A 26,629-nucleotide genomic window follows, 5' to 3' on the forward strand; every position below is an offset into this window, starting at 1 on the left:
CTACTAAAAATACAAGAAAATTAGCCAGGCGAGGTGGCAGGCGCCTGTAGTCCCAGCTACTCGGGAGGCTGAGGCAGGAGAATGGCGTGAACCCGGGGGAGCGGAGCTTGCAGTGAGCCGAGATCGCGCCACTGCACTCCAGCCTGGGGCACAGAGCAAGACTCCGCGTCAAAAAAAAAAAAAAAAAAAACTATTGCCTTTTGTTAATAATAATATATTAATATCCGTTCCTTAATTGCAAAAAATGTACCATACTAATGTAAGTGTTAATGGGGGAAACTCTGTGTGTGTGTGTGGATAATCTTCTGTATTATTGCCTTAATTTTTCTGTAGGTCTAAAACTATTCTAAAAAATAAAGTCTATTAATAAAAACACCAACTTTAAGAATACACATTTCCAGATCCACCACCCAGGTGATTCTGATATACATCAAGGTATGAAAACTACTTACCAAAAAATGCTTCAAAACCAGGAGAAGACTTAAATTTCAGACCTTTTATTGGACCAACAATTTTAAAAAATCTATAAAGCAACCACAGCAAATATAACATATTGGTAAATTTGTCTTGAATTCTATATTTATTTTTTGGACATCTGTATCTTCAGCTGGATGGGTCAGGTGCAAGAAGCTGTCTGACACTGGAAGGCCAAGTAGAAACTGGAAGGCAAAGCCCTGCAGAGAGGAGGTAAGGGAAATGTGTGGGTTTCGAATCTCCTGCAGTTGTCTATTTCTTCCTACAATTTAGGGGTTATACAGAGCCAGTGGGATTCTTTGTTACTGTATGAGATTTGTGTTAAAAACTGTCATGAACAGTATGTAATAATAAAAATACTCTTAACTTCCAGGAGTCAGCAATTTTCATTTTTCTTCACTGGCTATTGATTATTGAATGACAAGATAATAAAAAGAAAAATGATTAGAAGAAATAATTGGCTAAGCATCCTCTCTTCTCTTGGGTAAAAGCAGCCTATACTTTTTTCCTCTGAAGTTTAGTAATGGAAGATGATCATCTTAAACTCATTCTTTAAAAACAACAACAGCAACAACAAAACAAGCAAATAGGTAAACTGTGTTAAAACTGCAGGATAGATAATCATGGGTCCTTAAGGATGGAAACATCTGACTTACAAATGCCTTATCCATACAAAGGTCAACCTATGCTTAACACCAAATCTAAAAGAGGGATGTTCCCAAGACAGGGAGTTCTATCCTCTTGCAAACCATGAAGCCTGTGGCCAATAAGCCTCCACAGCAGTGATTCTCAAAGTGAGGTTCCAGGACTGGCTGCCTTAGCATCACCTGGAAACTTGTTAGAAATGCAAATACTGGGGTCCCATCTCTGCCTTAACCACATCTGGAACTCTGGAGTGGGATCCAAAATGTGTGTGGTAACATCCCCTCCAGGTAATTCTGATGTACTGGAGAACCACCAGTCTAACAGATGGGAGTGAAATCCTCTCTGTATCATGAATTCCCTTCTTTCATGTACTCCAGACACTGTCACCAAAGTAACCAAGAGAGTTCTAGAGGATCAGGAAAGAAGGTTATTTTCTCTTTGCCTGGAAACAATTTTTTCACTCAAAGAATGCTGTATAAATAGATAGAGAATAGATAGGGATCTTAGTAAGGTCCACATAAGTTTCTTTTATCCACAACATGACTGATAGAGAATCAGATAGGGACCTTAGAAAGGTCCACAGAAGTTTCTCTTATCCACAACATGACTGAAGTACTCATACTGATCTGATCACCATTTAGAAGGTTTGGGATCTTAGAGTTGTATCATGTCTGTTTCCCATATCAGCAACGCTATCCCTTCTACGGGTTTATTTGCAACAAGGGAAGTTTTGTTATAAGTAACAAAAATTCACAGTTAAAAGGAAATCACATTTCCTCAATTTTCAGATGAGTAGTTGTTAATAAGCTAATATTTCTGAAATAAAGATGTACCTTACAATTTGGTGTACATTCAGTGTGCTGGGTTTCTCACCAAACCCTCTAAAATGACTTGTAGATGAAAAATGTGTCTTGCAATTGACATCTTAGAACTGAGGAAATTTAGTAGTCAGAATGTTATTGAGCAACGGGCTTGCTGTCTGATGCACATAGAAGCCAATGATATGGCACCAGTTTTTGAGGAAAGAAAGGATTTGTTGTGAGGTCCACCTATAAGAAGGTAGGAGGATAACTCAAATCTGTCTCTCTAATCTGGGATTTGGGGCAAGTTTTGTCAGTTGAGGAGGGTAGGTTGGTATGCAGAAGCACCGGCAGGGCAGGTTTTGATTATTGGAAGGACTTTAAGTAAGACTATTTATGGTAAGGCAAGGGGAAGGGTCTTATCAGTGAACATTCCTAGGAAACGAACTGCTCACTTTTCAAAGTGTTTAGGTGCTGGAGCTCCAGCCATGTCCCAATCTTGAGTTCTGCGGTAGGGACTTTGGTTCTAGGTGTTATTTGAGGTCGAAGTTTTCTTCTGTGTGTGCTCTGGCTGCATAACTTGCCATTTCTTAACTCTGTACCTGCAAAATAACTAGACATTCTGTTAGTAACAGAGCTTGACCAGATAAGACTAGCCCAACACTTGCACAAACATGCTCTGGGAGGTAAAGGCGAAAGCCTCTGAATCATTTCCCCCTGTGAATCCGGTGAGGACAGTGAGGAAGCAATTTTACTTTCTCATCAAATTCTGAAAATGATACATTTAATATCTACTCTTCTTTAGTTGAAAGACTTCTACTTTCAGGAAAAACAAAGTACTAAGGACTGTAGTTAACTCTGTCTGGAGCAACTAGAAAACCAGACAAAATATGGGCAACAAAGAAAAGTGATCACTGAGACATGGAAACAACACAGCTGAGCCCTAGGACTGTCCCGGGGGACGCCTAAGTGTCTCCAGGCTGTGACACAGGTGCCCAGTAGGGCACAAAACTGTCTTCTGGAGTGGACAGGAAGGTTCCATGCCATAGTGGTGGTAACATGGTGATTTGGAGTTACAATGTGTTTTTGTTCATTTGGAATATATTTAAAATAATTAGGCAACTTGATTTTTAAATGTATGATATAGAATATCAAGGTATTGGTCAGGATTAGATGTATTTAAGTATTGCTATTTTCAGGAAAGTGGTGTTATATCAGTGACTTAATCATTCTAGGTTTTTGCCCAGCTGCAGATGGCTTGAGAGAACTGCCTGGTTACAGCTGACGGTGAGTTACAGTCAGTAGGAGTGTGTGTGGGCATGCACACTCAGTAAGCAGGCAGCAGCTGTTTGGTTAGAGAACGAAATTGGCCAATTGGAAACTATGGAATTATTTTGTTATGCAGACCTTACTCAGAACCTCCTGGCTTCTGCAAGACTGGTCTGTGATGTGAGTGAAGAGGTATGGACAAGATTCTACCTTATGGAAATGAAGTTCTTTGACTTGGTCTCTCCAGTTGGACTAAGCTGCACATGGTTTTGAATATGCTCTTGAACTCACCATGAAAGATGTTGCGGAAATGTGGAATGAAGCTGCTGCTCAATTGCATCTGCAGCATATCAGGGAGTGGTCCCTGTAGAGGGCAGAAGAAAGCATGTGTTAAATTGGGAGTCAGTACACTCAGATACCAACAATGACCAGTTAGTTAGTTAGCCTGCAACTAACTAAAAGCTGGGTGCTCTTGGGCAAATTAATGACCCTGAGACCTAGACCCCAGTCCAGACCTAGTACCTCAGAATTCCTTGTTTTGGTTCTTGAGTATCAGTAATTATTTAGAAGCATCTAGGTGATTTTAATGTGCACCCAGAAATAGTATCCACTAACTAATAACTGATCTAAAAGCTCCCTTCCCGACCTTAAAATACAAACTGAACTCTACATTTTGGCAGATGACAGATCATTGGCTGCCCCAGCTCCTTCCTCTTCTGAGGCTTTATTTTTTCTAATTTCTTTTCTAATCATTATCATTTACTCCCACATTTGCAGACGTTTGTAACCTTAAACCCAACATCTGGACAGATACATCTATCTGAGGCCAGATCTTTCTACCTCCCAGGACTAGCTGGAACAATATATCAGTGTCTTATCACTCTTTTCTTATTATTTTAATGAACTTCCTGCTATTTTAAAAATTGGGCTGGCAGTGTACCCTCTCTAGGCTCAGTTGCTCATTTCTAACAGCTGGTTATTATCCTAATTAGAGTGAGTGTTGGCTTTCTTTTCAGCCTCATAATTTAGGGTGCAGGGGCTGCCAAGTTGAGGTCAGTTTTGTTTATGGGATCTGAAACATGCCAGAGTAACTTTGATGGCTAAAACCTTGCATAGTTTCCTAAGCCTACTTCTACATTCTTTTTTTTTTTTTTCTCTCTCTCTTTTTTCTCGGTACTTAGGGAATTGGCTGTAACCAGGTGTATTAAAAGCTTAAAAATTCAGCCAGGTGTGGTGGCTCATGACTATAATCCCAGCACTTTGGCAGGCTGAGGTGGGTGGACTACCTGAGGTCAGGAGTTTGAGACCAGCCTGGCCAATATTGTGAAATCCCATGTCTACTAAAAATACAAAAAATTAGCCAGGCATGGTGGCGGGCACCTGTAATCCCAGCTGCTCAGGAGGCTGAGGCAGGAGAATCGCTTGAACCTGGGAGGCAGAGGTTGCAGTGAGACAAGATCTCGCCACTGCACTCCTCCTGGGCAACAAGAGTGAAACTCCATCTCAAAAAAACAAAAACAAAAACAAAAACAAAAACAAAACAAAAAGAAAAGAAAAGAAAAAAAAAAGCTTAAAAATTCCTCAGAATAAATTACTGAAAGCATGAAAACATGATAAATGTCTCACAACAATGTTATTATTATTATTTCATAACATCCAGGGTATAGAATCATAGGCTCTTAGGAGGGGATTTATATGGTCATCTACATTTTGCCACCAAAAATTCCTTCTATAATATCACCAATGAACATATACCTGTCTTCCTAACACTTCTAGTGACAATTTGTTACTATGTTCACTCATTAATGATTTGTTTCTCCTGAGCATTTATTTAAATTTTGATATTTCAAATATTTATGCTAAATTCAAGAATTACACTGGTTTAGGAAAAGAAACCAGAATTTATGTTCCCACAATTACTGGGGGAAGCAGACAAGATAACAACTATAACAATACAATGAGACAAGTGCTGTTATAGATTTTTCTGGGAACTTCCAAGCTGGGAAATAATTAACTTGCTTGGGACTCATGGTGGGGCTAAGGGGGAGAAAGTTCAGGAAAGTTTCACAGAAAAAACTTAAAGTGAACTGAGTGGCACCCAAGATGGCTGAATAGGAACAGCTCCAGCCTCCAGCTCCTAGCATGAGCTCCCAGCATCACCTGTCTCCCAGAAGACAGGTGATTTCTGCATTTTCAACTGAGGTACCAGGTTCATCTCACTGGGGCGTGTCGGACAGTTGATGCTGGTCCGCGGGTGCAGCCCAACCAGTGAGAGCTGAAGCAGGGCAAGGCATCGCCTCACCTGGGAAGTGCAAGGGGGAAGGGAATTCCTTTTGCTAGCCAAGGGAAATTGAGACACACAACACCTGGAAAATCGGGTAACTCCCACGCTAATACTACGCTTTACCAAACGTCTTAGCAAACAGCACACCAGGAGATTATATCCCACACCTGGCCCAGAGGGTCCCATGCCCACAGAGCCTCAGTCATTGCTAGCACAGCAGTCAGAGATCTAACTGCAAGGTGGCAGTGAGGCTGGGGGAGGGGCGCCCACCATAGCTGAGGCTTAAGTAGACAAACAAACCTGCCAGGAAGCTTGAATTGGATGGAGCCCACTGCACCTCAAGGAGGCCTGCCTGCCTCTGTAGACTCCGCCTCTGGGGACAGGGCATAGCTAAACAAACAGCAGGTGAAACCTCTGCATATGTAAAAGTCCCTGTCTGACAGCTTTGAAGAGAGCAGTGGTTCTCCCAGCAGGGAGGTTGAGATCTGAGAACGGACAGACTGCTTGCTCAAGTGGGTCCCTGACCCCTGAGTAGCCTAACTGGGAGACATCCCCCACTAGGTGCAGACTGACACCTCACACCTCACATGGCTGGGTACACCCTGAGATGAAGCTTCCAGAGCAAGAATCAGACAGCAACACTCACTGTTCAGCAAGATTCTATCTTCTGCAGCCTCTGTTGCTGATACCCAGGCAAACAGAGTCTGGAGTGGACCTCAAGCACACTCCAACAGACCTGCAGCTGATGGTCCTGGCTATTAGAAAGAAAACTAACAAACAGAAAGGACACCCACACCAAAACCCCATCAGTATGTCACCATCATCAAAGAGCAAAGGCAGATAAAACCACAAAGACAGGGAAAAAGCAGTGCAGAAAAGCTGGAAATTCAAAAAATCAGAGCGCATCTCTCCCTCCAAAGGAACGCAATGGAACAAAGCTGGACAGAGAATGACTTTGACGAGTTGAGAGAAGAAGGCTTCAGTCGATCAAACTTCTCAGAGCTAAAGGAGGAACTACGTAACCAGCACAAAGAAACTAAAAACCTTGAAAAAAGAATGGATGAATGGATAACGAGAATAATCAATGCAGAGAAGACCTTAAAATAACTGATAGAGATGAAAACCATGACACGAGAACTACATGACAAATGCACAAGCTTCAGTAACCAACTCGATTAACTGGAAGAAAGATTATCAGTGATTGAAGATCAAATGAATGAAATGAAGCGAGAAGAGAAGTGTATAGAAAAAAGAGTAAAAAGAAATGAACAAAGCCTCCCAGAAATATGGGATTATGTGAAAAGACCAAATCTATGTCTGATTGGTATGCCTGAAAGTGACGGGGAAAATGGAACCAAGTTGGAAAACACTCTGCAGGATAGCATCCAGGAGAACTTCCCCAACCTAGTAAGGCAGGCCAACATTCAAATTCAGGAAATACAGAGAATGCCACAAAGATACTCCTTGAGAAGAGCAACTCCAAGACACATAATTGTCAGATTCACCAAAGTTGAAATGAAGGAAAAAATGTTAAGGGCAGCCAGAGAGAAAGGTCGGGTTACCAACAAAGGGAAGTCCATTAGACTTACAGCAGATCTCTCGGCAGAAACTCTCCAAGCCAGAAGAGAGTAGGGGCCAGTATTCAACATTCTTAAAGAAAAGAATTTTCAACCCAGAATTTCATATCCAGCCAAACTAAGTTTCATAAATGAAGGAGAAATAAAATCCTTTACAGACAAGCAAATACTTAGAGATTTTGTCACCATCAGGCCTACCCTACAAGAGATCCTGAAGGAAGCACTAAACATGGAAAGGAATAACCGGTACCAGTCATTGCAAAAATATGCCAAAATGTAAAGACCATTGATGCTAAGAAGAAACTGCATCAACTAACGAGCAAAGTAACCAGCTAATATCATAATGACAGGATCAAGTTCATGCATAACAATATTAACCTTAAATGTAAATGGACTAAATTGTCCAATTAAAAGACACAGACTGGCAAATTGGATAAAGAGTCAAGACCCATCAGTTTGCTGTATTCAGGAGACCCATCTCACATGCAGAGCCACACATAGGCTCAAAATAAAGGTATGGAGGAAGAGCTAAGCAAACGGAAAACATAAAAAAGAAGGGGTTGCAATCCTAGTCTCTGACAAAACAGACTTTAAACCATCAAAGATCGAAAGCGACAAAGAAGGCCATTACATAATGGTAAAGGGATCAATTCATCAGGAAGAGCTAACGATCCTAAATATATATGCACCCAATACAGGAGAACCTAGATTCATAAAGCAAGTCCTTAGAGACTTACAAAGAGACTTAGACTCCCATACGATAATAACGGGAGACTTTAACACCCCACTGTCAACATTAGACAGATCAATGAGAGACAGAAAGTTAACAAGGATATCCAGGAATTGAACTCAACTCTGCACCAAGACCTAATAGACATCTACAGAACTCTCCACCCCAAATCAACAGAATATACATTCTTCTCACCACCACATTGCACTTATTCCAAAATTGACCACATAGTTGGAAGTAAAGCACAACTCAGCAAATGTAAAAGAACAGAAATTATAACAAACTGTCTCTCAGACCACAGTGCAATCAAACTAGAACTCAGGATTAAGAAACTCAATCAAAACCACTCAACTGCATGGAAACTGAACAACCTGCTCCTGAATGACTACTGGGTGCATAATGAAATGAAGGCAGAAATAAAGATGTTCTTTGAAACTAATGAGAACAAAGATACAACATGCCGGAATCTCTGGGACACATTTAAAGGAGTGTGTAGATGGAAATTATAGCACTAAATGCCCACAAGAGAAAGCACGGAAGATCTAAAATTGACACTCTAACATCACAATTAAAAGAACTAGAGAAGCAAGAGCAAACACATTCAAAAGCTAGCAGAAGGCAAGAAATAACTAAGATCAGAGCAGAACTGAAGGAGATAGAGACACAAAAAACCCTCCAAAAAATCAATGAATCCAGGAGGTGGTTTTCTGAAAAGATCAACAAAATTGATAGACCACTAGCAAGACTAATAAAGAAAAGAGAGAAGAATCAAATAGATGCAATAAAAAATGATAAAAGGGATATCACCACCAACCCCTCAGAAATACAAACTACCATTAGAGAATAGTATAAACACCTCTATGCAAATAAACTAGAAAACCTAGAAGAAATGGATAATTTCCTGGACACTTACACTCTCCCAAGACTAAACCAGGAAGAAGTTGAATCCCTGAATAGACCAATAGCAGGCTCTGAAATTGAGGCAATAATTAATAGCCTACCAGCCAAAAAAAGTCCAGGACAAGATGGATTCACAGCCGAATTCTACCAGAGGTACAAGGAAGAACTGGTACCATTCCTTCTGAAACTATTCCAATCAATAGAAAAAGTGGGAATCCCCCCTAACTCATTTTATGAGGCCAACATCATCCTGATACCAAAGCCTGGCAGAGACACAACAAAAAAAGAGAATTTTAGACCAATATCCCTGATGAACATCGATAAAAAAATCCTCAATAAAATACTGGAAAACCGAATCCAGCAGCACATCAAAAAGCTTATCCACCATGACCAAGTGGGCTTCATCCATGGTATGCAAGGCTGGTTCAACATACGCAAATCAATAAATGTAATCCAGCGTATAAACAGAACCAAAGACAAAAACCACATGATTATCTCAATAGATGCAGAAAAGGCCTTTGAGAAAATTCAGCAGCCCTTCATGCTAAAAACTCTCAATAAATTCGGTATTGATGGAACGTATCTCAAAACAATAAGAGCTATTTATGACAAACACACAGCCAACATCATACTGAATGGGCAAAAACTGGAAGCATTCCCTTTGAAAACTGGCACAAGACAGGGATGCCCTCTCTCACCACTCCTATTCAACATAGTGTTGGAAATTCTGGCTAGGGCAATCAGGCAAGAGAAAGAAATCAAGGGTATTCAGTTAGGAAAAGAAGAAGTCAAGTTGTCCCTGTTTGCAGATGACATGATTGTATATTTAGAAAACTCCATCATCTCAGCCCCAAATCTCCTTAAGCTGATAAGCAACTTCAGCAAAGTCTCAGGATGCAAAATCAATGTGCAAAAATCACAAGCATTCTTATACACCAGTAACAGACAAACAGAGAGCCAAATCATGAATGAACTCCCATTCACAATTGCTTCAAAGAGAATAAAATACCTAGGAATCCAACTTACAAGGGATGTAAAGGACCTCTTCAAGGAGAACTACAAAACACTGCTCAGTGAAATAAAAGAGGACACAAACAAATGGAAGAACATACCATGCTTATGGATAGGAAGAATCAATATCGTAAAAATGGCCATATCGCCCAACGTAATTTATAGATTCAGTGCCATTCCCATCAAGCTACCAATGAGTTTCTTCACAGAATTGGAAAAAACTGCTTTAAAGTTCATATGGAACCAAAAAATAGCCTGCATTGCCAAGACAATCCTAAGTCAAAAGAACAAAGCTGGAGGCATCACGCTACCTGACTTCAAACTATACTACAAGGCTACAGTAACCAAAACAGCATGGTACTGGTACCAAAACAGAGATATAGACCAATGGAACCGAACAGAGCCCTCAGAAATAATACCACATCTACAGCCATCTGATCTTTGACAAACCTTAGAAAAACAAGAAATGGGGAAAGGATTCCCTATTTAATAAATGGTGCTGGGAAAATTGGCTAGCCATAAGTAGAAAGCTGAAACTGGACCCTTTCCTTACTTCTTATACGAGAATTAATTCAAGATGGATTAGAGACTTAAATGTTAGACCTAAAACCATAAAAACCCCAGAAGAAAACCTAGGTAATACCATTCAGGACATAGGCATGGGCAAGGACTTCATATCTAAAACACCAAAAGCAACGGCAACAAAAGCCAAAATTGACAAATGAGATCTAATTAAACTAAAGAGCTTCTGCACAGTGAAAGAAACTACCATCAGAGTGAACAGACAACCTACAGAAGGGGAGAAAAGTTTTGCAATCTACTCATCTGACAAAGGGCTAATATCCAGAAGCTACAAAGAACTCAAACAAATTTATGAGAAAAAAACAAACAACCCCATCAAAAAGTGGGCAAAGGATATGAACAGACATTTCTCAAAAGAAGACATGCATACAGCCAACAGATACATGAAAAAATGCTTGTCATCACTGACCATCAGAGAAATGCAAATCAAAACCACAATGAGATACCATCTCACACCAGTTAGAATGGCAATCATTAAAAAGTCAGGAAACAACAGATGCTGGAGAGGATGTGGAGAAATAGGAACACTTTTACACTGTAGGTGGGATTGTAAACTGGTTCAACCATTATGGAAAACAGTATGGTGATTCCTCAAGGATCTAGAACTAGAAATACCATATGACCCAGCCATCCCATTACTGGGTATATACCCAAAGGATTATAAATCATGCTGCTATAAAGACACATGCACACATATGTTTATTGTGGCACTATTCACAATAGCAAAGACTTGGAATCAACCCAAATGTCCATCAGTGACAGACTGGATTAAGAAAATGTGGCACATATATACCATGGAATACTATGCAGCCATAAAAAAGGATGAGTTCGTGTCCTTTGTAGGGACATGGGTGCAGCTGGAAACCATCATTCTCAGCAAACTCTCGCAAGAATAGAAAACCAAACACTGCATGTTCTCACTCATAGGTGGGAATTGATCAATGAGATCACTTGGACTCTGGAAGGGGAACATCACACACTGGGGCCTATTATGGGCGGGGGGTGGGGGAGGGATGGCATTGGGAGTTATACCTGATGTAAATGACGAGTTGATGGCTGCTGATGAGTTGATGGGTGCAGCACACCAACATGGCACAAGTATACATATGTAACAAACCTGCACATTGTACACATGTACCCTAGAACTTAAAGTATAATAAAAAAAAAAGAAAAAGAAAAAAAACAAGAAAATCTATCCTAATGAAAATAATCCTAAAACAAAACAAAACAAAAGAAAATGTGGCACATATACACCATGGAATGCTATGCAGCCATAAAGAAGGATGAGTTTCTGTCCTTTGTAGGGACATGGATGCAGCTGGAAACCATCATTCTCAACAAACTATGGCAAGAACAGAAAACCAAACACTGCATGTTCTCACTCATAGGTGGGAATTGAACAATGAAATCACTTGGACACAGGAAGGGGAACATCACACATGGGGGCCTATTGTGGGTAGGGGACAGGGGAGAGGGATAGCATTAGGAGATATACCTAATGTAAATGACGAGTTATTGGGTATAGCACACCAACATGGCACATGTATACATATGTAACAAACCTGCACATTGTGCACATGTACCCTAGAACTTAAAGTATAATAATAAAAAAATTAAAAAAAAAAAGCTTAAAGCATGCATACATTTTCAGGTAGAAAATATAGAGTGGAAAGAGGGTAACCTCTCACAATTAAAACCCCACTTTTTTTTTTTTTTTTTTTTGAGACGGAGTCTCGCTCTGTAGCCCAGGCTGGAGTGCAGTGGCCGGATCTCAGCTCACTGCAAGCTCCGCCTCCCGGGTTCACGCCATTCTCTGGCCTCAGCCTCCCGAGTAGCTGGGACTACAGGCGCTGCCACCTCACCCGGCTATTTTTTTTTGTATTTCTTAGTAGAGACGGGGTTTCACCATGTTAGCCAGGATGGTCTCGATCTCCTGACCTCGTGATCCGCCCATCTCGGCCTCCCAAAGTGCTGGGATTACAGGCTTGAGCCACCGCGCCCGGCTAAAACCCCACTTTTATTCTTGGAATCCATCTAATTTCTTCTCTTTCTGTCTCCCTAAGACAAAGAACCGTATACATCTTTGTTACTCAAAGTTATGGTTTGTGGACCAGCAGCCTTGGCATCATCTGGGAGCTTGAAAGAAATGTATAATCTCAGATCCCACTCCAGATCTGCCAAGTCAGTAGGTGCATTTGAATAAGATTCCTGGGTAATATGGCTGATGCCTCTATTTCCTTGCTTCCCATTCAGTCTTTTAAAAATTTTTCCTATTTTATATTTAACTAGTACATATATACAGTTCAATAGTCACTTCTGCAAGGCTCATAACAAAAAATGGCAGGCCCCTTTTTAACTCCTCCCCATCCCTACTAACAATTTCTAGAATCGATCAACTTTTACATCTTCAACTATTTCTTCCAGTATTTACCTCCAATTCTGAAATAAAAATAATTATGTTACTCTTTATATGTTTATCCGTTTTAAAACTCACCTGTACTTTTTACAGCAGGTGAGAATTTAACTTTCTTATACTACCACTTTGACTTATCCATCCCCTGCTTCCAACATAATTATAATTTTGATTAAACAAATATTTAATGTTTTAGTGTTATAACTATACACCTTAGTCATTAAACCAAGTAGAGTACCCTTTTATGTTTTTCCGGTAGTTAGTTATTGCCTTCCTTTTTTATTTGTTTAGATTTTTATGTCTTTGTTTGTTTGTTTGTTTTGTTTTGTTTTTGTTTTTGTTTTGAGATGGAATCTCGCTCTATCACCTAGGCTGGAGTGTATGCAGTGGCACGATCTTGGTTCACTGCAACCTCTGCCTACCAGGTTCTAGTGATTCTCCTGCCTCAGCTTCCCCAGTAGCTGGGACTATAGGCATGCACCACTGTGCCCAGCTAATTATTTTGTATTTTTTGATAGAGATGGTATTTTGCCACATTGGCGAGGCTGGTCTTGAACTCCTGACCTCAAGTGATCCACCTGTCTTGGCCTCCCAAAGTGCTGGGATTACAGGCATGAGCCACTGCACCCAGCTGTACTTGTCTTATATCTAATTCTTTCTTATCTTTCCAAAAGAACTGTAAAATTCCTGTCAACATAGTCACACTATTCTATAAGTTTCATTTGTTTTCCTTAAAGTCTTCTCTTAAATTTCTTCATCCCTCTGTTCTAATCTGGGTTGGCTGCTATATAGGCAACTAATATAGCTGTTATCCTAGGACCTTCTTTTGTCATCATCTGGGAAAGTTCTTTTGTCTCTCTTCTGTCTTGAATTCTGAGTTTCTAGGGTCTCATGATGTCTTCCTTTTTGGTTTAATCTTTCATTTTGTGGAGGATATCCTCCAATGACTTCTAGAAAAAGTGTGTGCCAGGTATCTGTCTACTGGTATTCAGTACCTTTCTTTGTCTTTCCTGTATAATAGAGGCTGTAAGCCTGGAAACTACATTTCCCAGAATTCCTTGCTATCAATGTTCTTGTTTAGAGTAGGTCAGTGAAATATGTTTGTATGATACTTAAAAGTAGGAAGTGAGGTAGGTTTAATTCTTCTATCAGAAGTAGTGACAGACTAGCATGGGCTTTTGCAGTGGCTGTCTCATATTTCAATATGCATTACCAGCGGCTGTAGCTTTACCAACAGATTTACGTGGTTTCCTGATTATTGTGTAGCATCCTCCTACCCCTCTAGCCATTTCAGCAGTATGAGATCAGTATATTAGATTATTTCCTGCTTGGACTACCTAGAATAGATTTTTTTTTTCTATTTGAATGCCTACCAAGAATGGCTTCAAGAAAAAGATCTTCAAAAATATGAATTTGACTTAGTTATTGGACACCACCAATAACTAAGATTTGAAGCAGTGATGGTCTCTGAGATATCAGTAGTTCATGGCAAAAAGAGTTACATAAATTATTACCTATACTTGAATGGAATTAAGTGCCTAATATTAAAGATATAGTTTTGGGAGACAAAGATGCTGTTGCAGTATTTGCATACTGTTTTAGTGAAGACTACAGAGACTGTGTGGTGGGCCGGATATTTCTGAGTACACTGGAGAGATTACAGAAATGACCTCAGGGTTTGAAAATGTTTGCTTAGGCATTATCAGAAAACCAGAAAGCTTCTGTTGTGACTGCCTCAAAATAATACCTTATCTTTTAGAGTTATAGGACTCTACATACCAAAATGTACCAAAACTAGGACTCCAAATACCAGTATAACCAAAAGCCAGACCCCAAATTTGATCTTGCGTACTGGAGATCTGCAATTGACTTCCTCACCAGGTCTACTATGTTAAGACATATTAAGAAAGAAGAGTATATTGTGGACTGAATTATGTCCCCCATCCATTCATATTTTGAAGACTTAATCCCCAATATGACTATTTGGAGATAGATTCATTAAAGAGGTAATTAATGTCAAGTGAGGTCCCTATCCATTCATATTTTGAAGACTTAATCCCCAATATGACTATTTGGGGATAGGTACATTAAAGAGGTAATTAATATCAAGTGAGGTCCCAAGAATGGGGCCTTAATTCACTATTACTGGTGTCCTTCTAAGTAAAAGAAGAGACATCAGGGATGCACATGTAGAGAGGAAAGGCTGGGTGAGGATTCGATGAGAAGATGACTGTCTGAAAGACAAAGACAGAGGTCTCAGGGTAGAGAGGAAAGGCTGAGTGAGGATTCAGTGAGAAGATGGCTGTCTGCAAGCCAAAGACAGAGGTCTCAGGAGAAACCAACCCTATCTTGATCTTGAACTTCCAGCCTCTAGAACTGTGGGAAAATAAATTTCTGCTGTCCTAGCCAACCAGTCTGTGATATTTTATTACGGCAGTTTTAGCAAACTAATGCACACTCTTACTACATCTCATCAAAGATATCAAAGGATACTACCTTTATCAAAACATGGGGAAAAACATTAGTCAGAGGCACTCCATCTTTCTTGGAAAGCCCTCTTGTGTCCATCCTGGAAGGCTGAGGATGATGACTGAAGACGCTGCTATAGAAATAGGCTCCTTGATTTCAGTGAGGATGAAGGATTTCAGAGTGATAGAAACTAAGTGGCAGCAGATACTGATAAGACAAGGTGGGTGGTACTGATTAGTGATAATTAGAACAGTTTAACCCACACATATTTTTTATGATGGCTAATTGATCATAGTGTCCTTAAGACTGAAATAGATGGGCAATTTTACATTTATGTAATACGGTTTTACTTTATATATAAAATAGAAAAAGTTTTAGGTCATGAGTACAGGCTTAATTTTAATCACAATGGAGAGTTAACACTGTTCACACCATTTCCAGACCCGAGCCACTTCTCAAATCTGGAATCCTAGAATGGAATGGAAAGCCTATCTCCTGGAGGAAGAATCTTCTGACATTGCTACCAGTATATGTTGTAAATATTCTACAGAGGAATTCCAAGAGTTTTCTGGAATTACTGTATACTGCCTCTGAGACGACATTACTCCATAGGGCTCCAACATGTCACTGTGTTCCTCCGGTCAGGGTGGAAGTCCATGCAGGTCAGGCAATCCTATTACTATTGTTGAATACTCCATTTTCTTTCCTTGCAGTGCCTTCAAGATGGCAGGATTCTATGATGCCATTTTGAACTCAGGAGTGGATGTGTGATTTGCTTTGGCTGATAACATGTGGGCATGTGTCATATGTCACTCCTGGACAAAAGCTTTAAGACACTGTATGTTTGTCAATGTTTCTTTTTCTTCTCCCACAAGATTAGCAGTGCTCCAGATAGCAGCTACCAGCCTAGACCCTGGAGCAAAGAAATGTAGGATAGAGCCATATCCAGCCCATGATGGACATGTAACATGCACAAGAAATTATCTTCTGTTTTTGTAAGTCACTGATATTTAGAGTTATTTGTTTTTCTGCATAACATAGATCGTCTTAACTAATACAGGTGTCAAATGCCCCAAGCCTCTATCATGGTGGGTCCAATGGGTTCACAGATCTAACTAGTGGTTTTTCCCCAGGACCTGAATGGAAAGTTAGAATAGGCATACTAAGCAACTAGCAAAATATTCGCTGACTTGTAAAGATCTATTATAGTAGAAGGATAAATTCACAATCCAAAAGCAATACTGAATCCTTAAGAGAATAGTCCTACTCTCCTTGCTCTGGGTCTTAGCACTTGGTGGTGACTATATTGAACTGTATCTGGCATCTGGTTGTTACCTCATAGCCATAAAACTAAGATCGCCCACATGTTCCCCTTAAATAAGACATCTTGATGGATCACAGGTCTATCACCCTATCCTATCTCTGCTATCAACCCTAGCAGAGATTAAGGTTGCCATTAAAGACATGCAAGATGCATGGCTGGTGATTCCTATTACTTCTTCATTTATTGTCGGTGCAAGAAGACAGATGGATCTTGGATAATGACAGTAGGGTATCATAAATGTAATCAGATGGTGACTCTAATTGCATCTATTGTTCCTAAAGTCTTATCTTTGCTAGAATCAATTAGTGTAGCCCCTCACATCTGCTATTGATTTGCAAAATACTTTGTTTCTCTAAACCGAATAGCAGAGACTAGTAGAGCAGTTTGCTTTTACCTGGCAGAGACAGTAATGCATCACTCTGTCTTTTTTGCTGATTGCTTCCCCAGATCCAATGCTGCATTCTCTACCTTCTAATCTTGAGTCTGGACCTCTCTTGGTTCTCTAAAGAAGAATGGCTGTGCCTCTACTTCTGCTGCCTCTGCTATTCGAGACTTCTGAGAATTTTGTTTGTTCATCTATTTTTTTTCCCACTCTGGCTATGTGTTAATGTGATTAGACTCACTTTGTCAACAACTCTATCAGACACATCTGTCCGATGCCACCTTGTTTTACTTCATCACATCGATAAATGTATTCTTTTTGGGGTCATGTGGTGGAGAATTTCATTCACCAGAAATTCTCCAAAAAGATTTGAAAATTTGTTAGAGTGAGAAAATTATACTTCCTAGGAAGCTCCACACATTTTCTTCTTGAGGAGAAAAGTGGAGAGACATTGTATTTTCCAGAATTCTGAAGCTATTTGATGAAGCTCACAGGGAAGAATAGAAGTTTCTATTTGTAAGTGTTGCTACTTGTAAGTGTATAGTAGGGAGATATAATAGTGTGTAGGGAGTGGAGGAAGGATAAGAACATGAGGGGTAAGTATCTGGGAGAGTTGGGACAGACAGACAGACACACACACACACACACACACACACACACACACACACACAGAGAGTACTGCTGCTACAAGTGGAGAAGATATAGAAGAAGATGGAAAGAGGATATTGCAGATATTTGCTGTGACCTAAGAATGCACTTCTTACTATATTGTCGGGATTCTTTTTCATTAAGGAAGACACCATGTTAAGGCTATAATTCGGGGCCCAGATGTTTGTTTGGGTTATATTTGTATATCTTTATTCTATATCAACGTGATCTGATGGAGAGGAAGTCATACATGTGCCCATTCTGTTCTCTTGAACTATTTTACTTTGAGGACCACTCTCCTTTATTATAGTATTTAACATGCTTATCTTAATTTAAAAATTTGAACATCATTCTTTATAATGAATCTGGAAGCAAAAGTGGATGTGTCTTCTCTATCATCTGTTGAGATTATACCATATTAATCTCATTATATAGCATATCAATATATTGATCAATAATCAATATACTATATCATATATATCAATTATACATTAATTAATTAAATATTAGTTGCCCTTGAAGTTTGTGAACTACTTATGGAAGTTTTTTACTTTGTGACACAATTTTTACAGATACAAAATTAAGGAAAAAAGCTATTTCTACCCTCACGAAGTCTATACTTATAAGTGGTTATTCCTGGTTTTATGCCTATCCTTTTTTAAAAAACGTATAGTTTTGAGTCTGAGCTAATTAGACACTTCTGATTCACTTCTGTGAAATCTTTTATTTCTTTAAATGCTACTCCACTTTTCTTCCAAAAAGGATGGGATTGTGACTATTTATCTAGAATTTTATACTTGTAAAATATCTGAACCTGCATGTGCCAAATTCCTTTTCAAGATCTCCAGTCATATCTACATTTTCTCTAAAATAATTAAGTGTCCTGTTGTCTAAAGCCTATGGTACATGTCCAACATTTTGCAGCTATCCTTTCTTTCGCTATTACAGGCTCCAAAATGACATCGTCACTTCCTGTCACATTCAATCACCAACCACATTTCCCTTATTTCTTGGAATTATGTATGGAGTATCAGTTCCCTTTGTGGCTTCCTGTGCCTCCCAAGAGATGATATTACCAGCAGGACAAGTAAAGAATGAGTCTGTTACTTGGTTTTCAGTAGAAGAGGACTTTTAGAAACTGTTGATGTCATTAGTTCATTAGTACAGTTGAATTCTGCCATGGATTTTTTTTTCTCTTCTTTTTAACTCATATTTTAGGTTGAGGGGTACATGTACAGGTTTGTTATATAGATGAATTGTGTGTCAGGGGGCTTGGTGTCTGGATTATTTTGTTACCCAGGTAATAATCATAGTACCCGATTGGCAGTTTTTTGTTCTTCTCCCTCAAGTAGGCTCCATGTTGTGTCTGTTGTTTCCTTCTTTGTGTCCATGTGTTCTTAATGTTTAGCTCCCACTTATAAGTGAGAACATGTAATATTTGGTTTTCTGTTCATGCATTAGTTTGCTTTGGGTAATGGCCTCCAGCTCCATCCATGTTGCTGCAAAGGACAGGATCTTGTTCTTTTTTATGGCTGCCTAGCATTCCAAGATGTGTATGTATCATATTTTCTTTATCCAGTCTAATATTAATGAAAGTATAGGTTGAATCTGTGTCTTTGCTATTGTGAATGGTGCTGCGATGAACATACATGTGCATGTGTCTTTATGGTAGAAAGATTTCTATTCCTCTGGGTAGATACTCAGTAATGGACTTACTGGGTCAAATGGTAATTCTGTTTTACGTTTTTTAAGAATTTACCACACTGCTTTCCACAATGGCTGAACTAATTTACATACCTACCAGCAGTGTATAAGCATTCTCTTTTCTCTGCAACCTTGCCAGCATCTGTCACTTTTTGACTTTTTAATAATAGCCATTTTGACTAGTGTAAGATGGTGTCTCCTTGTGGCTTTGATTTGCATTTCTCTAGTGATTAGTGCTATTGAGCATTGTTTCATATGATTGTTGGCTGTGTCTATGTCTTCTTTAGAAAAGTGTCTGTTCATGTCCTTTATCCACTTTTTAATGAGGTGTTTGTTTTTTGCTTGCTGATTTGTTTAAGTTCCTTATGGATTCTAGATATTAAACCTTTATTGGATGCATAGTTTGCAAATATTTTCTCCCATTCTGTAGGTTGTCTGTTTACTCTGTTGGTATATTCTTTTGCTGTGCAGAAGCTATTTAGTTTAATTAGGTCTCACTTGTCAATTTTTGTTTTTGTTGCAATTGCTTTTGGCATCTTTGTCATGAAATCTTTGCCAGGGCTATGTCCAGAATGGTATTTCCTAGGTTATCTTCCATGGTTTTTATAGTTTAAGGTTTTATATTTAAATCTTTAATCCATCTTGAATTGATTTTTATTATGGTATAAGGAAGGAGTTCATCTTCTGCATATTCCATTAATTTTTAATCTCTGTTAGGAAAGCAATGACTTTCATGTAGCTTGATGTTCTATAAAGCTTCCCATGGACATTTCATTTGTATCCTTTTTCTTTTTATCCCCACCTAAATATTTCCTAATCTGTGTGTATTATCAGAATCATGGATTCCCAGATGGGGTTTTACCAGTTTACTAGAGTGTTGCCATTTCTCTGCCTGTTTGCTTTTTATTAATAAGATATATCCTTTCAACACTGGGTTACGCATTTCATCTCTCTAAGCTCAAGAGCCTCTCTAGTCTCTAAAATCTATTAATATCTTTCACATATCTCATTTTTCCCATGAAGACTCCTTTATTGAATATATATTTATCTCTTTTCTAACCTCTACAACACCCTCACTTAAAATATGCTATCTGTTTTCTAACCCTGCTATAACAAATTACCAAAAGTTTAGTGGCTTAAAACAACAGAAACTTATTATTTTACAGCTGTAGAACTCAGAAGCCTGAAATGGGTCGGGAGGGCTATGCCTCTTATGGAGGCTCCTGGAAAGAATCCATTCCTTTGCTCTTTCTAGTTTCCAGAGGCTGCCCACATCCTTTGGCTTGTGGTCGCATATCATTCCAACCTCTGCTTCTATTGTCACATCTTTTCTAACTCTGATTCTCCTGCCTCCCTCTTTTAAGTACTCTGTGAGTACAGTAATCCCACTCAAATAATTTAGAGTAATCTTCCCATCTCAAGACCTGTAACTTAATCATATCTATAAAGTCCTTTTGGCCATGGAAAGTAACAGGTTCTTGGGATTAAGATGTGGACATCTTTGGGGAACCATTATTCTGCTTACCAGAAATATTCTATACACATGTAACTATAATACATTTTAATCCATAGCTGTATTTAATTTAGCTCCATTCTTTATATAATTTATAATTATTTTGGGTATAGAAGTGCCATTTTTCCTCATCAAGTATCAATTCCCTGGAGGCATATGTCTGTCAGAGAGCTGGGTGCATATTTACCTATTGGTTTTAGAATTTCATTCTCTTCATTAACAAATATTGTATATTTCTTTGACATGAACATAAACACCAATACATCTTTATGTTTAATTGACTACAACAAAAATTTATTCACTCCCCTTGTTTCTCAGGTGTCTTAGTTCTCATCTTGTGATAAAAATATATAAAATCTTATAAGCCTAAGATAAAATGCAGTTTTTATCTTTTAATCATGTTTTAGGAAGAGTTAATAATACTTGGGCCTTTTTGGCAACAGTAATGGGATATTTGAATTCTGTAGACTTTCTACATTTTGTTTTTAAATGTCTCTTGTTTGATTAATTTTAGACTTTTTATTGTAAAAATCTTTCAACATATAAAAAATTAGAAAAAAAGTTTAGTGAATATCCACTTATTCACAACCTAGATTTAGCAATGTATGCATATCTACATGATCTTTTTGCCAATGTATTTTAAAGTAAATTACAGTTAAATAATTTTTATTCAATGCCATAAAGAAGTGAGAATTTATGTAAATTTCCTATGTTTCTTGAGACTTGTCAAGTGATGGCTGGAGTAGGAGGACACCTCAATATATTATAAGTTTTCTCCTTTTATAAAAGACTCTCTGGTCTTCTTTTCACCTACTATAACATCTGTAAATAATTTTTTTCTTTTTTAAACACATGACTGACTTTGACTAAATTTTATTTTAATAACTATGCCTTTAATATTCCTCTTAATTTTTTAACTAGTTTCCTGGAAAAAAAAGTCACCTAATTCCATTTTATTTGGGGTCAAATCTCCTTTCAACTCACTACAACAATGCTTCATGCTAGAAGACTAAAGGGATAATTGCTTTGGTCTTGATGTTTTCTATGCTGTCACTTTTGTACCACATTTATACCAGTTTTTGGTTGCTTTATTTCTTTCCCAGAAAAGAAAACTTGGATATAATTTAACATCTACTCATGCAATTACTTTGCTCTTGTTTCTGCTAAGGGAACCGTGGGTGTTCTTCAAAACTATCTCCAAGAACTTTTGGCATTATTAGAACTACCCAGTGCCAACCGTATGAATGATGAAAGTATCGTTTTCTAAGTAATGAAAGCCTCCTCTACTTTTGCTCTATTTTTTGCTCCACTTTCTCCTTTCGTAATAGCAACAAATCATCTCACAAACTTATGTATCTTTCACTTGAAAATTTAAATTCAGCAAAAATCTCTTAAGAGTTGCTTTGGCTGTTAGTATGTCAAATTGTTGCTGTTACTGAAGATTTGGGTTTTCTGAATGAGCAAAGCATATTGCTTTTGAAAATATTTGGGAGATAGAACTGAGCTAAAATTCTCTCTCTCTCTCTTTCTGTTTTCTGTCTGAAGAGGCTTGAACAATTTCAGAGGAACATTTCCTCCAAGAAAGGAATGTTTTACATTTGGGATGGTAGACAAAATGCTTTGTGAAAAGAGTTCAAACTACAGGGTTCTCAGAAGAATCTTATTGTTCTGACTCCAGTTCCCTGACACCAGCTGGATGTCCTGCAATTCAATTCCATTCTGACAGCAACTACCTAGAATTAGTGTGACTCCATGGTTTAAGGGTTCAATCCCACAAAACCGCCCTTACTTCAGATGCTAGCCACAAGCCCCGGGAGCCAACCCTATTTCTGACAACCAGCAATATATTTGAAGGGTCCTACAATCCTCTCAGGTTTGATAATTTGCTAGAACAACACACTTAACTAACTAGAAGCATTATATTTACAATTTTATTATGAAGCATACAGATCAGGAATGACAACTAAAAGAGATGCACAGGGCAAGGTCTTGAATGGGGGCCAATGCTGAGTTTCTATGTCCTCCCCTCATGAAATCCTGGTGCATCAACCCCTGGCTCATCAATGTGTTCACCAACCAGGAAACCCCTCCAAGCTTGGGTCCAGAGTTTTCACTGGGGATTCATTACCTAGATGTCCTTGATTAAATCATTGGCCATGTGATTAAACTTAATTTCTAGCACACCTACTTTTCCTGGAGGTCCAGTGGGCCCAAAGTCCCAATCCTCTAATCACATGATTTGTCTCTGTGGTGACCAGCACCCATCCTGAAGCTATCAAGGTGCCTACCAAGAGTCCCCTCATCATCATAACAGACACTCATGCTACTTGGTGTATTGGTTTGCTAGGGCTGCCATAACAAACTACCACAGACTGGATGACTTCACTAATAGATATTTATTTTCTCACAATTCTGGAAGCTAGATGTCAGAGAACAAGAGGGTATGGGAAAGGATGGTTTCTTCTGAGGCCTCTCTCCTTGGCTTCAGATGTCTCTTTTCTCCCTGTGGTTTTGCTTGGTCTTCCCTCTGTGTATGTCTGTATCCTAATTTCCGCCTTCTATAAAGACACCAGTCCTGTTGGATTTGGGACCCACTCTAATGACCTTATTTACTTCGTTAACCTCTGGAAACACCCTGTCTACAAATACAGTCACATTCTCAGGTACTGGTTAGGACTCCAACACATGAATTTGCGGGGGTGGGGCGGGGACATAACACTGGGGAAATGCTAAGGGTTTGCAAAGCTCTGTGCCAGAAACCAGGGACAAAGGCAGGATATCAGCTTCATTATTCCACAGTATTCTTTACACATTCCATTTGCACATCTCCTTCCAAGAAACACCTTTACATTTTGGCCAATAATGATGTGCTTGAGATGAATGCAAACCAAGTGGTTGTGTTTCGCTGCCTAGGGAGAGGTGGGGCAGACCACTTCTCTGGAGGTGACACATTGCCTGCTCCTGTAACTCATATTCTGAAGTCCCTGAGAAGCATCACATCTAATTCCATGAACAGGACCATACTGAGAGGTGGCTGAAGCCAGGACTCGTTTGTTTCAGGATCCTCTTTCTGCTTCTCTATTTCTCAGCATTTCTCTACTTCTCAGCATTTACGCATCTTTTCTCCCAACCTAGACTTTCTCCTCCACTATTTAAACAAAGGTTCAGGAATAATCTTGTTCATATTTAAACTGAGCATGCATTTAAATCAGCATGTTACCTCTCCCTAAGATATTTGTATTAAAATCTTATTTTCTTACTTCCTTGTACTCTTGAAATTACTCCCAGGTGAACCTCTTGTGGGTAAGGTTTGTGCTCCCTACAAGGGAAGTAATAGATAATACTAGGATTTTATTTTCTCCCATCAGAAGTTACTTTGAATCTGAACCTATCAACTGTAGGATCAAAAAACTCCTTAAATTCATTTTACCTTTTTAGTATATCCATACCTTGTCAAAGGACAAATGCCATTCTTTTGATAGAAAATACGTCCATGTTGTTTGTTACAAACTCTGAAAACCTTAGTTGGGTCTTGCCTTCTCTTCAGCTATTGACACTTTTGATGAGGGCAGACAGCTTGTTGGGAAATAGCAGAGAGGAGCAGGCAGGAAATGGAGTTGGGGGTGGGGCTGTTTTCTTATTAGTTTCCCAGGGTGAGATGGGCAGATGAGCTTGACTTAAAGAGCATCACGGGATCACTTCCTTTTAGAACTGGGAGGGGAGAAGGGCACACGCACTCCCCAGTGTATGGGGTGTAAGTAGTAAAATAAACGTAGGAACACAACATTCTAATATGGCTAATAAACATAAACTTACATGTTTATAAGAGCCTAGAGGGAAAGGGGTAAACTAGAACTAAATGCAAATTTAGTTTATTCATTCTGGCTTAATCATTTGAAGGAATAATTTTATCCTGATGCTAATTCAGAAACATGGCAGCCTAGGGCAGCAACCCAGGGTCTCTTTCATATAACATCTTGAGAACGCAGAGAAAGAAGCCAGATTATTTTTCTTTTGCATGAGTTCATTATTTTCCACCTAATTCAACAAATATTCATAAAGAAAATTCTACATGCCAAGCATCTGGCAAAAATAAACTGTCTTGTTTAAAGTAGATGGTCTAGAAGTTATTGAAGAAATTCTCTCTCATCATAAAAAGTGAGGGTTTTATTAGTTTTTAAGGATCTCAGTAATTATCTAGAGGAGATAAGTCAGGTACTTTGTCCTCATCTATAAAATCAAATGTTTTATCAAGAGGAGATAATTCATATACTTCTGTCCTCATCTATAAAATCAAATGTTTTATCTAGATGATCTTCAATGTTTTTCCAACTCTAAAATTCTAGGATTCTGTGGTCTCTGCCATGATTTCTATACCCCAGAGAATGAAGTTCAAATACAGTTGATGCTTGTGGGGTGGAATTCTTTTCCAACTGAAAAGCTCATAAAAAAGTGAACCTGATTTTTCAGTATTGCACTGAGTTGTAAGATGCTGGTCTTAGGCAGCATCTTAAATCAGGCGGTAGCTGGTCATAGTTACTGTTTCTTAATATAGATGTCAAGACTTTTGGTCATTTCTGCAAGGTCATGGAGGGGGCTGGTCTTAGGATGGCTTTCTTCCCCAAACAACTCTTAAGTCTGCCATGAGACCAGAAATGCCATAATTAGAAATGTATTCCTGTTGCTGAAGGCATGCCCTCTATACAGCCCATACCAAGATATGAATAACAGACTAGAAGTTTCTGGGTTTTCCATTGAATCAGTGAGAATGCTTTTGGCTGTAAATAACAGAATACCCAACTAAAAGTGACTTAATCAATAAAGCATTTATTTTCTCCCATAGTGCCAGAATTGGTTAATTGGATTCCAGGTCAATTCCTTTCATATTTCTTGGTTTTCCCTTCATGGGCACAAAAGGGAAATCTGCTACAAGCATTGTGTCCTCCCATGATAGTGTCCAAAGAAAGAAAGGACAGTTTGTCCCCATACAGCTCTTTTTTTTTAACTTTTATTTTAAGTTCAGGGGTACAAGTGCAGGTTTGTTACATAGGTAAATGTGTGTCATGGGGGTTCGTTGTACAGATTATTTCATCACCTAAGTATTAACCCTAGTACCCATTACTTGTTTTTCTTGATCTTCTCCCTCCTCCCACCCTCTACCCCCCTAAAGGCCTCCATGTGTGTTGTTCCCCTCTATGTGTCCGTGTGTTCACCTAATTTAGCTCCCACTTATAAGTGAGAACATGTGCTATTTGCTTTTCTGTTCCTGCATTAGTTTGCTAAGGATGATGGCCTCCAGCTCCATCTATGTTGCTGCAAAACACATGATCTCATTCTTTTTATGGCTGTGTAGAATTCCATGGTGTATATGTACCACATTTTCTTTATCCAGTCTACCACTGATGGGCATTTAGGTTGATTCCATGTCTTTGCTACTGTGAATAGTGCCGCAATGAACATTCGCGTGCATATGTCTTTATGGTAGAATGATTTATATTCCTTTAGGTATATATCCAGTACTGAGATTGCTGGGTCAAATGTTATTTCTGTCTTTAGGTCTTTGAGGAATTGCTATACTGTCTTCCACAATGGCTGAACTAATTTACACTCCCACCAACAGTGCATAAACATTCCTTTTTCTCCATTACCAGCATCTGATTTTATTTTTTTTAAATTTTTTGCCATTCTGACTGGAATGCAACTCTTTTTATTAGAAAGGAAACCTTTCCTTGAAGCCTCCAGCAGACTTCCTCTTACTGACTAGTAAGAACTATGTCAGATTCCTGAGCCCAAGGCTGAAGGGGCTTTCTGTTAGTCACAGAGGGAGTGGTGGGAATACATCAAGGAGGCAGTCAATCATGTTTGCTTCATCTGGTGTGGCCAAAATCTTCAGAGCAGATCTAA

General features: G+C 38.9%; 1 long non-coding RNA gene across 2 annotated transcripts in view; it reads right to left on the minus strand.

Annotated features, from left to right (window-relative positions):
- Positions 1-536: 536 nt before the first annotated feature.
- LOC139356216 (uncharacterized) overlaps positions 537-26,629 on the minus strand; it is a 31,391-nt gene continuing 5,298 nt past the window's right edge. Inside the window, exons 3-5 of one of the 2 annotated variants that reach the window (XR_011607727.1) lie at positions 3,480-3,552; positions 2,375-2,521; positions 537-674 (exon numbers count right to left, since the gene is read on the minus strand). This is a non-coding gene — a long non-coding RNA (uncharacterized lncRNA). Of the gene's footprint in view, positions 675-2,374; positions 3,553-26,629 lie in introns of both variants that reach the window. The other variant, XR_011607725.1, reaches the window with a different exon arrangement.

The sequence above is a fragment of the Macaca nemestrina genome, chromosome 1 (assembly GCF_043159975.1).
Source record: "Macaca nemestrina isolate mMacNem1 chromosome 1, mMacNem.hap1, whole genome shotgun sequence".
In the NCBI taxonomy this organism is placed as follows: Eukaryota; Metazoa; Chordata; class Mammalia; order Primates; family Cercopithecidae; genus Macaca; species Macaca nemestrina.